This window comes from Lissotriton vulgaris, chromosome 9 (assembly GCF_964263255.1).
Source record: "Lissotriton vulgaris chromosome 9, aLisVul1.2, whole genome shotgun sequence".
NCBI lineage: Eukaryota > Metazoa > Chordata > Amphibia > Caudata > Salamandridae > Lissotriton > Lissotriton vulgaris.
The window spans coordinates 863408840-863424705 of record NC_141697.1 but is presented as its reverse complement, the minus strand read 5'-3'; the positions used below and the strand labels follow the sequence as shown (position 1 = coordinate 863424705).

The window sequence follows — 15866 nt, the reverse complement described above, 5'->3', positions numbered from 1 at the left end:
CCAGAGACCATCATCAGGACAATAGAATTAATGCAATGAAGATGACCCTTATAATAAATTTAAGGACAGGCTAGGCATTGTCAGAGCTCAGGTATAAAATCAAATTTCAAGCCTTAAGGGAACGACAAGTCTCCCCTATAGATGAGGAGACGCTACGTGCCTTACGCCACTTGTTTGAACTAACTTGGATCCTGAGATTGATTTCACAAGGATTCTTCACCATGAGGACCTAATATCTTTTCTGGCCTGAATATATGGACACATCTATAGGGGAGACTTGTCGTTCCCTTAAGGCTTGAAATTTGATTTTATACCTGAGCTCTGACAATGCCTAGCCTGTCCTTAAATTTATTATAAGGGTCATCTTCATTGCATTAATTCTATTGTCCTGATGATGGTCTCTGGATTTCACCACTGAGACCGAAACGTTGACACACCAGTCCAAGTCTACCTTCTACACTTGACTTTCTATTTATTCTTTTTAAAAGAGGTCAATTTTATATATTTTGTTAAGACTGGATTGTTTTTCTTATGTATCAATGGATTGTTTCGTCATCTCCATGTACTTAAGATACATATGCAATTACCATTGACTGTATACCCTTGATATTTTGACAAATCTGCATTGAAAAGAATACAAATAATAATTTTCTTTGAATAACAAACCTTTCCGTGTTGCCTTATCCTTTTTTCAATATTTCATTTATTGACCATAATCACAAAAATCATTGTGAGTCTGTTTAAATTATTAGAACTGCTTTGAATCTGTTTTAGTTGTTGGACCTATATGGGGCTAGTGTGGTAGCTTCAATTAGAGTTTTTGAAACAGATTAAAAATGCATGGAACAGTTGCTGTTCTGCTCAGTGGATTAGTCTAATTAATACAGACCTTCCTACACTGTTAACTCTTTGTTCAGTAAACAAATCCCTTGCTGGCACCTTTACCTTAAACATTTGACTGCCCAAGCCCGCAAGGGTATATTGGGATACCCACCCCTATTACCATCCTCCAAATCTGGCAAATACTCTAATCCCGTTTCTACAATACGCTGATGATATTGTGGTGCTGAGCCAAACACCAATAGGGCTGCAAAGAATGATTAACAACCTCGTTATTTATCTAGAGCATGAAAGCCTGGAATTGAACAAGGAGAAATCTAAGGTGGTACACTTAGTAGACCACAAAAAATCAAACTTTAAATGGTATGCAAAAGGATCACGAATAAAAGAGGAAGCATCTTATAAATATTTGGGTCTAAAGTTGGGGCGAGGACCGACCCACAAAGAACATAAATTGGTCCTAAAGGCGAAAACACACTCCTTGATCTTTGCATACAGGCTACTACACAAAAAATTGGATTGCCCAAATTACATGCAGCTGTTAAAGGTGATGGTTTCACAGACGTTACCCACTCTGTCATACGCTTTGGTCACCTGGTGTGGTAAAGAGGCTGGGTTGTTAAACAACCTCCAAACAAAGGTATACAAAGCAGTTTTTAACATCCCAAATTCAGCTTCGCCGGCACAGGTTCGATTGGAATTTGGGTTGCGGAACCAGAAGTTTCGGGGTATGAGTAGTTTTGTGAAATTATGCCACAAAGTAAGCCTGTCAGCACAAGGTACACTAGACAGCCTGTGTTGGAAAGACATTGAAAATCAGTTAGATCAACCCACCTTAAGTGGATGGGGAGATCATTTGTTCAGATCTTTGAAGGAGTTAGAAATTCAATCAATATGGGATACCATTCCGGACAGAGCCAGCTTTGATAAAGCAATAAACAATGCTGCCAAAAGAAAATCCTTTTTGGAAGATAAATCGGCAATCCCAAAACGCAGGTATGGGTGGACTGTTATTAATTCATACTCCGGGATACAACCACAGGCATACTTAGAAAGTCACTTTAGTATGATACTAAAGAAAAGATATATAGAATATCGGTTGGGCCTACACCTTTCGAAAGACCTTCAACCATCATGGAAAGGCGTTTATACTGATCTTTATTGTCGCTTATGCGGGTATCAAAAAGAATCGTTACCCCACCTGTTATGTGTATGCCCGGCTCTCATGGATCTCAGGAGATTGCTTTTAAAGGACATTTTTAATACATTGAACATCCACACATACTGGCAAGCAGTAATTCGCTGGTCGGAGGGATCGTCACCCATTCTTGTTTGTAGGGGGGTTAAATATATGAGGAAAGTACATTCTCTCCTACGAAAAGCAGAACTCGGGGAAACAAGTAAAGTTGGAAACAGCAGCCACAATGCCTGATAGAAAATTTTATCAAAGATGGAAAACAGGTTAATTACGAGCTGAAACAAATGATTTAACTCAGATGGCTAGCTAACAACTTTTATGGACCATTGGCCTCTTACCTAGCGTTGTATAAAATAAACCTACAAAATTAAATTCATGATTTTAAATACACGGTATTGGGCAAGGTAACCCAGATGATAATTTTATGCAATATGAAGTATAAATTGTTTGAACATTTTAAGGATGATTTTTCTATTGTGTTTTGTAATGATTTTAAATAATCAAAAACAATAACATTTTGACTTTGACTTTGACACTGTGGAACAGGAACAAAAAAGTTTTTTAAAAAATTCATGTTTTGGGCAATGGTGCTCTTCTTGCCTCTTTACATTGAGGTCAACAGACTGCTCACCATAACAAAGTCATTATTATTATTACATACACATCCACTCATTCACCAACAGTTCTATATAGTCGCTCATATATGTACTCACTCATCATATGTACTCCTACACCTATACATCCTGTTACACACCAACACTCATCCATAGAGTTACTCACACACATACTCACACATGCAAACATCCATTTATTTGCATGTACAGCTATACTCACACCACTACACTTTCTTTTACAGAAACATGCACATACCCACTCTCTTAAACAATCACTTATAAAAACACATACTTATTTATACAGGAACTCGTCCAGTCTCTCACTCTCACATATAATAACTTATATACATCAGTTCTCACAATATACTAGATTAAAACATATGTAGTCACTCATAAAGATACTATTGAGACAGTCATTCACTCACTAACAGACCCATATACACACTTATCTACCCATACAGTCCTGCACACATGCTGTCTTCAAAACACATACTAACAGTGAGTGAGTCATTCATGCATCTGTGCACTAAGTAATATCCCCCACCGAACCATTCAGACACTCATTCTGATACTCAAAAAACCAACTAAAAACCCATATCGACACTCATGTAGCTACTCACCAACCCATGCAGCCACGTATACGCAAAGTGAGAAACTGATACAGATATTAAAATATTTAAACATTACTCGCTAATACATGTATTCACTAAGATACAATTAATAGGTCAGTTATACAATCAATTTTACAAAAAACATCCATTTAGACACTTATTTAACCATTTATTCTTCCATCGACCTTTAGATATCTATACTACTATTATAAAGGAAGAACTTTGAGGCTTTGAGGCGGGTAAACTCGGGAACCACAGCGCCAATCCACACACCCGATACATTGTTGTAATCCTCAGGGTGTGCAGATGGACATAGGCTATATAAATTAAAATTAAATATGTTATTAAAAAATAGAAGTTAAAAAAAAAAGTAGTCCCTTCAAAGTAGCGCCAGCCGCAACGTGCGTGCTGACATCAGGAGCGGCGTACACGCGAGGAGCGGCATACAGGAGCGATAGAGAACAGCGCGGGGAGGAGCGGCGGAGATCAGCGCGGGGAGGAGCAGTGACGAGGAGCGGTGGAGATCAGGGGAGCAGCGGACATGACTGGCGGACAGGCGGTGAGGGTCGGCGGGCAGACAGTGAGGAGCGGCGGCGGGGAGGAGCGGTCAGCGGCAGATGAGGTAGGGCCCCAAGTTACCAGTCAGCAAAGCAAACGTGAGGGAGGAGCGGCGGCAGGGAGGAGCGGTGAGCGAGCCACAGGTACCGGAGGAAAAAAAAACGTGTGCACGAAAAAGTAACGTGGGCAGGTTAACAGGAGGAAAAAGAAACGTGTGCAGGTGACAAAAGAGTAAAAAGTGGAGCGGGGAGCAAACGGGCCATTACAGGACGAAAAAGTGAAACGGGGCATTACAGGGAGGAAAAAGAGACGTGGGCAGGTTAACAGGAGGAAAAAGAAACGTTTGCAGGTGACAAAAGCGTACAAAGTGGAGCGGGTAGCAAACGGGGCATTACAGGACGAAAATGTTACATGGCCAGTGATGTGGGCAGGTACCAAACAGGGCATTACAGCAGGAAAAAGTGATGTGGGCGGGTTACACAACGTCAGGGCGGGCGGGGGCCCTGAGCCATGATTGCTCACGGAAAACGTCGGGACGGGCTGCTAGTACATATATAAAAATAATTTATTTTTCAGAAAGACACACATTCACTGGAGGATGTCTTCAGTAATGTCATCAGTAATGTCGTTTGAGATGTCATCAGTGATGTCATGAGTGATGTCACTGACCATGTCATGAGTGATGTAATATGTGACGTCATCAGCAGTGCATTGCGGGCGAGCGAGTTATAGTTAGCTGAACTAACTATAACGGGGGAAATTAAAAGGTTTTGTACGAGTGAAATGTCTAGCTAACTATAACATGTGTGAAACCTATGTTTTTCTTAATGAATTTGCAAGGTTTTTTAAATGCTAATTCCTAACTATAACGTGTGTGAAACCTATGTATGTATGTATGTATATATATATATATATATATATATATACATATATATATATATATATATATATATATATATATATATATATATATATATATATATATATATATATATATTCACTGAAAAAAACATAGGTTTCACACCAGTTATAGTTAGCTGGAAATTTTACTGACATAAAACCATTGAAATTCCCAAGTTATAGTTAGTTGGATTCACTATAACTTGCGCGCCTGCAATGCACTGCAGATGACGTCACATATTACATCACTCATGACATGGTCAGTGACATCACTCATGACATCACTGATGACACCATCCAGTGAATGTGTGTCTTTCTGAAAAATACATTTGTTTTATATATGTATATATAAAGGTTGATGGAAGAATTATTGTTTAAATAAGTGTGTAATTGGATTTTTTTTTAATTGATTGGTTAACAGGCTTATTAAGTGTATCTTAGTGAATACATATATTAGTGAGTAATGTTTAAAAATTTAAATATATGTATCAGTGTTTCACTTTGTGTATAAGTGTCTGCATGGGTTGGTGAGTAGCTACATGTGTGTGTACATGGGTTATTAGATGTTTTTTTTAATATCAGTATGAGTGTCTGTATGGTTTGGTGGGGGTGTTACTTAGCACATAGATGCATTAATGACTGACTGACTGTTTGTATGTGTTTTGAAAACAGCATATGGGCAGGACTATATGGGTGTAAGAGTGTGTATATGTGTGTGTTAGTGAGTGAATGACTGTCTCACTAGGGTCTTTATGAGTAACGACATACGTTTTAATGTAGTATATGTGAGTATTGATGTATATAAGTGAGTATATGTGAGAATGAGAGATTGAAAGAGTTCTTGTTTAAATAAGTATGTTTTCTATAAGTGATTGTTTAAGAGAGTAAGTATGTGTAAGTTTCCTTAGAAGTAAGGTGGTAGTGTGTGTATAGCTGAATATGCAAATACATGGATATTCAATAGTTTATTTGCATGTGTGAGTATGTGTGTGAGTAACTTTTGGATGACTGTCAGTGTGTAACAGGATTTGTAGGTGTATGAGTACATATGATGAGTGCGTATATGTATGAGTGACTATATAAAACTGTTGGTGAATGAGTGGATGTGTATTTAGATGGTGGAATTACTGATTTGGTTGTTGTAACTGGTATGGGTATCTCCATTTTTTTGAAAATGTTAGTTTCTCTTTTTGAATTTGTGTTTCAAGGGTTACATTACACTGAAAAGAGGTCTGTCACTTTCTCACAAGGATGGTGTCATCAGTGATGTCATGAGTGGTGTCACTGACCATGTCATGAGTGATGTAATATGTGACGTCATCTGCAGTGCATTGCAGGCGCGCAAGTTATAATGAGTCCAACTAACTATAACATGGGAATTTCAATGGTTTTATGTCAGTAAAATTTCCAGCTAACTATAACTGGTGTGAAACCTATGGTTTTTTCAGTGAATTTAATAGGTTTTTTAAATGCTAATTCCTAACTATAACTGGTGTGAAACCTATGGTTTTTTCAGTGAATTTCAAAGGTTTTTTAATAGAAAATTTCTATCGCTATGTAATGTAATATTTTTTAAAATGAATCCTATATTGTATATTTATGTAATACTATTTTTTTTATGTATATTGTTCATGTTTTTTGTTTTTTTGTCTTGGAGCGCTCCCGGTACGCTCCCCGGTGCACGTACCGGGCGCTCCCCCCGCGAAATTTAAAACATGTTTTGTTTTTTTTGGCATATATGCCCCTCCTAAACTCCCCTTAGAAAACCTAGAGGGTCAGGGGGTGTCTACCGTGCCCCCTTTTACCCATTCCCAACATTGTTTTTCCTCCATCTTGTGTCTCAATTCGACCGAAACACAAAATGGCGGACTCCCGTAGCGCTCCTGGTGCGCGTACCAGGGCGCGCACCTGTAAGCGCTCCCAAAAAAAATGTGGGAAATAAAATTACATAAAAACCACTGGACATACTTTCACCAAATATAGAATAGGCTCTACTACATACCAGTCCCTACCATTATCCCAAATTTGATGGTATTCCATTGAGCCATTTAGGCTGTAGCCATGTCTAAATATCCTGAGGTAAATTACATGACAAAAACACATATGAAAGGGTTAGAAATTTTCAACCAAATAAAATGTTACTTACATTTTTGACTTTTATGTGCTGACATTTGATTGGTTATGTACATTAATATATATGAAAAATGAGAGGGAAACACAGCCATTTTGACTAATACTACCTAAGGTACATTTGAAAAGATTTTTCACAGAAAACTTCCTTACTTAGGCTCCTCCACCCTGTCATAGCAAACCCTGGTTTGCTTCATTGAAGCAAGAGGAGGAAAACCTCCTCTTGCTTCAATAAAGGAAAGGAGAATTGATTTTGGGCAAGGGAAGCTACATGTTAGCAGCTCCCGTTGCCTATAATCAATGCCGGCTCCTGCAGGAGGTGGGTTCTGGCGGGACCGTGGGGCCATTGGGGCTCCCCTCACGGTTCCCAACAGAGAGGCCAGGCCCCAGGGGATGAGGTCCCTGGGGCCAGTAGTGGCCTGGGAGGGGGGGCACGCAGCCCCCTTCCCTTAAAAAAAAGAAAATGTAGATGTGGGCATGCCTCAGGGGATGAGGTCCCAGAGGGGAATGTAAATTAAAGAAAGTGAATGCTTTTTTTCCAAAAAAGTTTGGAGTTGTGACCCTAGCTCGGCTTTCAGCACCGCCCCCTAGTGTGAACACGAAGGGTGCGCGGCTCTCAGTGTGGCCTCCTAGAGTGAATACGAAGGGTGCGTGGCTCTCAGCGCAGTCCCTAGTGTGAAGGCGCTGGGTGCGCAGCTCTCAGCGCGGCACTTGAGTACTTCTCAGGTCTTTAAAACACCGAGGGGCATATTCTCAAGGACACATCGATGAGTTAACAGCACTTTATCGCAGCCAAAATGGTGATAAATTAAACGCACTATTCACAAGCTGGTGCAAACAGCCTATATCACTAGTTTACTAGCAGCCTCAAACAACATCGTCATGGATGAGCCCGGAAAATATTGCTAATGAGATGCAGAGTAGGCATTCCCGTTCAAAAAGCAGTGAACACACCACTTCGCAACATTCTCAACGACCAGCAAGGTCCGTGAAGAGAACACAAAACAGGCGATAAGGTGCATTAGCACCAGGAAGTTAACACCTGCTCTGACCTGGTGTAAAATCGTTCAACAACCTGCAACATGAAAGGGAGCCCAGCCCACAGCCACACCTGAATGACAACAGATGCCATGGAGCCAATGATCATGCAGCTCAGACACACAAGAGTGTCCCGACACCCCTACCACCACCTCCTTGTCCGCTACCCCCTCTGACCCCCGACAAATAAATGTGACAGCAAGCGAGAGAGGAAGAGAGAGAGAATGAGAGAGAGAGGAAGAGAGAATGAGAGAGAGTGCGAGAGAAAGAGGAAGAGAGAGTTAGAGTGAGAGAGAGATGAAGAGAGAGTTAGAGTGAGAGAGAGATGAAGAGAGAGAGAGAAGGGCTGAGAGAGATAGGAAGAGAGAGAAAGAGTGTGAGAGAGAGGAAGAGAGAGAAAGAGAGAAAGAGTGAGAGAGAGAGGAAGAAAGAGAAAAAGAGTGTGAGATAGAGAAAGGAAGAGATGGAGAGGGAGAGTGAGTGCCAACACAGTGTACAAAACCCTCACAGCTCACCTTTCCGCCACCGGTGTGTCTCCAACCACGTGCCTGGATATAGTGCAGCCCTCAAGCTTACTCATCTGAAACATAGTATAGAATCAGTAATGGCAGAATACATACAACTACACATGCCTTCATCGCTGTCCTGCCCCTGCGCACCTAGGCTCCTGCACCCCATCCACTCCCGCCACCCAGTGGTGTCTGCCCACCCCTGCGCACCCAAGGCTGCTGCACCCTATCCACTCCCACTGCCCAGAGGTATCTGCCCGCCCCTGCGCACCCAGGCTGCTGCCAACCATCCACTCCCACCACCCAGAGGTGACTGCCCGCCCCTGTGCACCCAAGCTGCTGCACACCATCCACTCCCACCCACAGCCCAGAGGTGGCTGTCCACACCTACGCACCCAGGCCTCACTGCTCACCTTTCCACCACCGGTGTGTCTCCAACCACGTGCCGGGACATACTGTGGCCTTCAAGCTCACTCATCTGAAACATAGTATAGACTCAGCAATGGCAGAGTACATACAACTACACATACCTACATTGAGGTCCCGCCCCTGCGCACCCAGGCTGCTGCACCCCATCCACTCCCATTGCCCAGAGGTGTCAGCCCATCCGTGCGTATCCAGGCCTCACTGTTCACCTTCTGCCACCTGCGTGTAGAAAAGAGGGCCCACCACGTGCCACTGCGAGCTACCAGGTCTCAGATTTGGTGCTGGGTCTTGATTTCTCCATGGCAGAGGACATACCAGTGCACCAGGCATCATCGCAGGCTGCCCCCCCGCTCAGCCCTTGCAGTGCCACTAACTCTGTGAGCAACAAGGCCACACCACATGGCGGTAGGCCCCCGCTGTCCTATGGTTAAGGCCCACACTGATGTCCAGCAGGGTACACATAACCTGAGCTATCCGGACTGCCAGGACAGGGCATTATCGCAGGCTGCACACCTGCTCAGTACTTATGGTGCCCCTACCTCAGTGCACTGAAAGTCACCAACCCGTGGTGGTGTGCCTGTGCCGGCCGCAGTACATCAGGTTCCACCAAGTCTGTGCGCCAAAAGTCATATATCCTCTATGATTGGGTAACGTGGTGCGGACGCCATCATGTCACCTCTGGGCCTGCGGAACGTGATGTCGCAGGCCCCTGGGCCCTCATGCCCACATACACACCACATGGATAAAACCTCAAGAGAGGTCGGAAATGGTGTCAAGCACGTGCGCCCAGCCTTTTTTATTGGCAGGGTCACATGCCATGTGATGCCTGTGCTTGATAGGTGTGGTGAGGGTGTAAACCAGCCATGAGGGAGTGGCTGTGGCATACTGACAACCATACCTGCGACCAGCAGATCACTAGAATGAAAACCTGGGCCATGTAGTGTTGTCGTTCCTCCCTGTAAGCATAAGCAGAATGGGCTGGCCTGGCGTAACCAGTCCTGCTTGAGGCTGTGAACAATGACTCCGGAACTCTGGGCGTGGTTCCGTCCTGGGTTGTATAAGGAATCAACTGATGCAGGTGCCCCTGTTGTAGTGCTGCCGCCACCATGGCCACAAGCACCAATGTGCCACCCTGTGAACCAAGTACCACAGCATTGCCAACATGGAAGGTAGGGGGAATTACTGACCCTACATTCATGCATACTTCCACACATGAAAGATCGTGGACATGACACATCTGTGTGGATATGAATGTTTATTGTACATTGAGTTGCAGGGGTAGCAATACACAGTCATGCAAAGCCCAAATGTCAGTTTTTGGCACATGTAGGGCAGCCAATTAGAGCCACGATCATGCTCAGGGTTAAGCTCTGCCAACATATGTACTTCTCCAATCACTCCATCAATCCCCAAACACTTATAAATTCACTATAAACTCTCCTTGCAGTACTCTAATGATCCAGTCTCTACCCATGTACTTATATATTAACCCAGATAGTTGAATGGTGTGCGCAGGATGAAAAAAGTCCAGAAAGTAACTGTAGAATTTTCAAAAAAAAATTTATTGTCAGGTTTGTAGATTAATTCAAAAACAAAGATTAAGCCAACGCGTTTCGTTGTCACTGAGTACTTCGTCACGGCTTCTCAGGGTAATCTCCCTTCTGAAGGGAGAAAAGCATGTAGATTTGTGAGCGTCGTGTGAAAAATTGCATTAAAAATTGCACTAAGTGAAAAAGGGAATTAACCCCTTAATTCCCTTTTTCACTCCAGAATCACTGCCTGGAGTTTCTACTACGGTGTGTGTCAGCACGATTATCACACAGATTCAACACACACCTATTTCGCTAAAGAGCCTTATTGGATGCTCTTTTTTGAGCATTTTTCTTCACCTGGCTTTGATACAGACTGATTGCAGTTCTACCTTTTGGATGAACCTTATTGGACTTCTTTTTCTGAGAATGGGACCTTGTCCACGTTTTGAATTCTGTTGCACACAGAATACCATAAATACTTTGGTTCCTGCTCAGTGCAATTTTTAATGCAAATTTTCTCACAACGCACACAAATCTACATGTTTTTGTTCCTTCAGAAGGGAGATTACCCTGAGAAGCCTTGATGAAGTTCTCCATGAGAACGAAACGCTTTGGCTGAATCTTTGTTTTTGAATTAATCTACAAACCTGACAATAAAGAACTTTTGAAAATTCTACAGTTAATTGTTGGATGTTTTTCATCCAGTGCGCACCATTTAACTATCTGAGAAGGATCTGGAGCACAGTTACACTATAGGATGGTTGGTGTCTTGGTTTGTTGCACAGGATCAACACAAGATAAAACTGGTATAGAGGTGCAGGAACGACAGTCCACTGTCAGTTCTGCTTTCTTTCTTATATAATGACCCAGACAAGTTTTACATAATAAAAGTCTTCCCCACTGCCAGAGGTAACATGGTTGCGTGCACTGTGCACAGCACAATGTAATGTGGTAGAGCCTAGGAGCATCATGCATACACAATAAACACCGGACACAGTTAGATAGATAACTTTCTGCCCCTTTTTATTACCAGGGTCACATGTCCAGTGACGTCTGTGCTGGATGCGTGTGGGGTGAGTGTAAGCCAGCCCTCAGGGAATGGTTGGTGCTGGCAACAAGTACAACAGTAATCATCGGATCACACACAGAGATTCAATCATAAACGGTCTATGACTTGTGCTGCACTAAGGTGGGGGCACCAGATGTGAAATAACACACAAAAGATTCTATCATAAAGCGTCCATGACTTGTGGTGCATTGAGGTAGGGGCAGCAGATCTGAAATCATACACAAAAGATTCTATCATAAAGGGTCCATCACTTGTAGTGCACTGAGGTAGGGGCATCAGAAGCGTTCAGCGTGTGCGCAGCCAGCATTGATGCGTGGTACAGGCTGGCCACACTGGGAGCAATGTGTCTTGCCTACTGGACTGCGTCATCTGCAATCGTGACTCGACCTACATTGTGAGCCCTGCTGTCCGCAGTGTAAATCAAAGGCAGTAGTCAGCACAGACATCGAGGAATGCTTTTTGTCACTTCCTCTTGACAAAATCAGAGGACATAGTGTACAGTTCACTCTGCAAATAATAAATCAAAACTGAATATGAATTGTGAGCTCTGCTGTCCGCAGTGTAGACTGCCATTCAGTGTTCCTTTGGACTTGCAAGATTAAATTGGTCATTGTACTAAAGCTATAACTGATATAAAACCAGTTGTTGAAGCAAGGATACTAAAAGGATATTGTTTGGATACACTTGGAGGACATTGATTTTGGATTTGGAGCGCCTACCTTTTTGAACATGGATTACATTATAGTTAGTTGCTTACTGGACTGTGAAATTAATGAATCATGATTGAATCTGAATTGTGAGCCCTGCTGTCTGCAGTGTAGGCCGGAGGCACCAGTCAGCAAGGGCCCACAACCGAGTGGCGTAGAGTTGAGCTGCGCAGTTAGTGTCAAATCAAATCAAATCAAAATAAGCTTTATTCGGTTTTTAAGTTTAAAACCATAAAAGCAACAAGAAAAAATACATACATGCATAGATAACTCAACAATTCATTACAAGGTAAAAAGAAAACCGGCTATTTAAAACAAACTAAAATCAATTTGATGAATCAACTAATCAAAGTAATAACACAAGGTACACAGAATCCCCTTTCACCAAGTAATATAATTCAGTGACATTTGTCTTGGTAACGGATTGTATCTGGGCCGGGATAAAAGTCATACAAGTCCCAGATACAGATGGGGCCATCTCCATCTTTGGGCTGGGAAGATCGTAGGTAGGGGACAATGTTCCTGTTCTTGAATTTAATTAATATCAAATCCCCCGGAATGTCTTTGGGCAACATACCTAGCCACCCCACCCTCCTGGCGCTCAGGATTCCACCATCTAGAGCAGGTGGTAACGGTCTGTTGTTTTTAAGCCAAAAGATGGCTTTGTTCAGCAGGTCCTGGTGTGTTTCAAGTTTGCCCTGACTAAGTGCAGGGACCCCAGAGAGAACGGTCACGTATGGGGCGGCTTCAGGGGGTAGATTCATTCGATGCCTTCTTTCTTGAAAGATCCTAGGAGCTCTGTGAGGGACATGTGCGGGATTAGAAGTAACGTTGTGGCCACTTGGAATCAGTGGGGTGAGAGGGGATTCAAGAGTTTGAACTTTCCTGCGTGCAGTGGACTTAGGCTTTTCATAGTTAGTAGAGGGAGTAGGACAAATGGGTATAGCAGTTTTGTCAGTTAATGGATAGATCCTTTTTACTGTTTTTTCAATACTGGTCAACCTGTCCCCCAGATCGTTGATTTTTGTGACCAGAGGTGATATTGCAGAATTTAACAATCGCTCGATTTGAGCCAGTAAGGTCAATTGGAGGGACAATACAGAGTCATGTATTCTAATACCAGCCTTATCCGGCGTTAATAAAGTTGGGTTGGGGGGGATAATGAGGGGCTACAGCACATTTGATCGGCATTAGATAGATTCTCGTTGGTATTATCTTTTTCCTCATCATGGTTCCTTTTACTGGTTGAACCCCGAGACAGTAGGTTGACTTGAGAATGGGTTTTATTGGGGGATAAAGGTACATCCTGGGGAGTGCAGTTTATTTGGTCAGTGTCTCTACCCACTACAGGGGGGGTTGATACGTCCGGGACATACTTTGTGCCACACAGGGCATTCAGCTCCTCCCAGATGGACATGATTATTGAAAAGCAGAACTCCAAAAGCGACAATAGGCAGTACAAAGAGGAAAAGATAAGAAGGTTAAACGTCTCTGTACCTCCTCCTTCAATAGAGCCAAATGGGGTGGCCCGTCCCGTCCTCCTCAGGTCCTCTGAGGGCCACAGAGGGTCCGCCCTTTGCCCGGGCTTTGCCCGGCGGCGGCGCTGGGGAAGCACAAGTTGACTCCTGGCGGTGGCGGCTGCAGTGGGGGCACCTCCAGTTAGTGTCAATTAAGCGTGTGCGCAGCCAGCGATGATACGTAGTCCGGGTGGGTCGCACTAGTAGCAATGTCTGCTGCCTACTGGACTACGTCATCTGCAATTGCGACTCGATCTCAATTATGAGCCCTGCTGTTCGCAGTGTAGATCGAAGGCAGCAGTCAGCACAGACATCGAGGAATGCTTTTTGTCACTTCCTCTTGACAAAATCTGAGATCATAGAGCACAGTTCACTCTGCAATTAATAAAGCAAGACTGAATTTGAATTGTGAGCCATGCTGACCGCAGTGTAGGCGTATAGAACAAAAGATGAAATATCTATGGAATGCATTGGCGAAATATGTAGGTTTCAAGGACGTTATATTTAGGTGGCTACAGAACTTTGAAATTATTGAATCCAGACGGAATTTGAATTGTGAGCCCTGCTGACCGCAGTGTAGGCCGGAGACAGCAGTCAGTAAGGGCCCACAGGCAAGTGGCATTGAGTGTAGCTGCACAGGTATTGGCACCTGAGGCACTCAGCTTGTGCACAGCCAGTGATGATGCGTTGTCCAGTTGGGCCGCACTGGGAGCAATGTCTGTTGCCTACTGGACTCTGCAATTAATGAATCAAGACAAAATTTTAGTTTTGAGCCCTGATGATGGCAGTGTAGGTCGGAGGCAGTGGTCAGCAAAAGCCCACAGCATGTGGCGCTAACGAGCTGCACAGTTTGGGGGCTTTTGGTCTTCTTAACCAATTATAGTCTCTTACACAATTTGTATTGGTACTAATCTTCAATTGTGAGCCCTGCTGACTGCAGTGTAGGCCGGAGTCAGCAGTCAGCAAGGGCCCACAGCCGTGTTGCATTGAGTTCAGCTGCACAGTTAGTGGCACCAGAAGCATTCAACGTGTGCGCAGCCTGCGATGATGCGTGGTCCGGGCGGGCCGCACTGGTAGTAATGTGTTTTGCTTACTGAATCCTGCCTTTATAAGGCTAAGTGGCGATGACTTGTGCTACACTGAGTTAGTGGCACTTGAAGCACTCAGCGTGTGCACAGCCAGCGATGATGCGTGGTCCGGGAGCTCCGCACTGGTAGCAATGTCTGTTAGTGGACTGTGTCATCTGCAATCGCAACTCAATCTGAATTGTTAACCCCGCTGTCCGCAGTGTACATCGAAGTCAGTAGTCTGTATAGACATAACTCTGCAGTGCTGTGCCGCTGGGATCCAGGGGGCCTGTGTCTAAGAAGCCGGCAGTCACAGCGGCGGCCTTGTGGTATGGTGATGGCCGCTTCTCTGGCAGACGTGTTGGCCTTCCCAGAAGTGAACGACACCCAGATCCCGGCCTATTTATTCGCACTCCTACTCTGGAGTGGCATACGCTGGACCAGCCCACTCTGCTTCTGCTTCCGCTTACAGGGGTGAAGTACACAGCTACATGACCAAATATAGCAGGCTCGGCGGTCAATCCATCTCTGTCAGAGCAGCGAGAGCTTGGAATACCCTTCCGCTTCACTTGAGAACATCCCCATCCATCATGACGTCCAGGAAAGGCCTAAAAACCCACCTTTTTAACATCACTGCCTAATGGATGTCTCTCTAACTCCGCTTGTAATATGATCTGTCTCCCTTTTCTCTCGCGCCAGGATACTATACTTTTTAGTAACAGAGCGCGCTACAAAAGCCTCTATAATTATAATAATAATAATCTTCCCCACTGCCTGAGGTAATATGGTTGCATGCACTGTCCACAACACTACAAGCACCAGCAGTATATGTACAAATGGAGAGGTCTGTGCTCTGCATAGTGAGGTCTGTCCAGCACATCATCGCTACACTTGCCATTGTGTGCATTCCTATTCAAGGGTGACTTGCCTCCTTCAAACATACTTGGTTCCCATCTCTCCTAACATTCAGCTATTGTGTGGCTGAGGGGCCATGCCATTTTCGGAAGGTCTGCTGTCCTGTTCTACGCTGCATTGGTGGTAATGGGGTGGGTGGTCCAGGGGGGAGGTCCTGGGGATGGTGGCGGTGGGTGTTGTGGCCTTCTTGGGTGTTGGAGCTGCATGATCAGTAGCTCTATGACATGTGTTGGTC

At 44.0% G+C, this 15866-nt stretch overlaps 1 protein-coding gene across 3 annotated transcripts in view; it reads left to right on the top strand.

The window, feature by feature from the left end:
- The window catches only part of LOC147692380 (cytochrome P450 2A13-like), a 1200227-nt gene that overhangs the window by 1061867 nt on the left and 122494 nt on the right, over positions 1–15866 (top strand). The window lies entirely within an intron of this gene.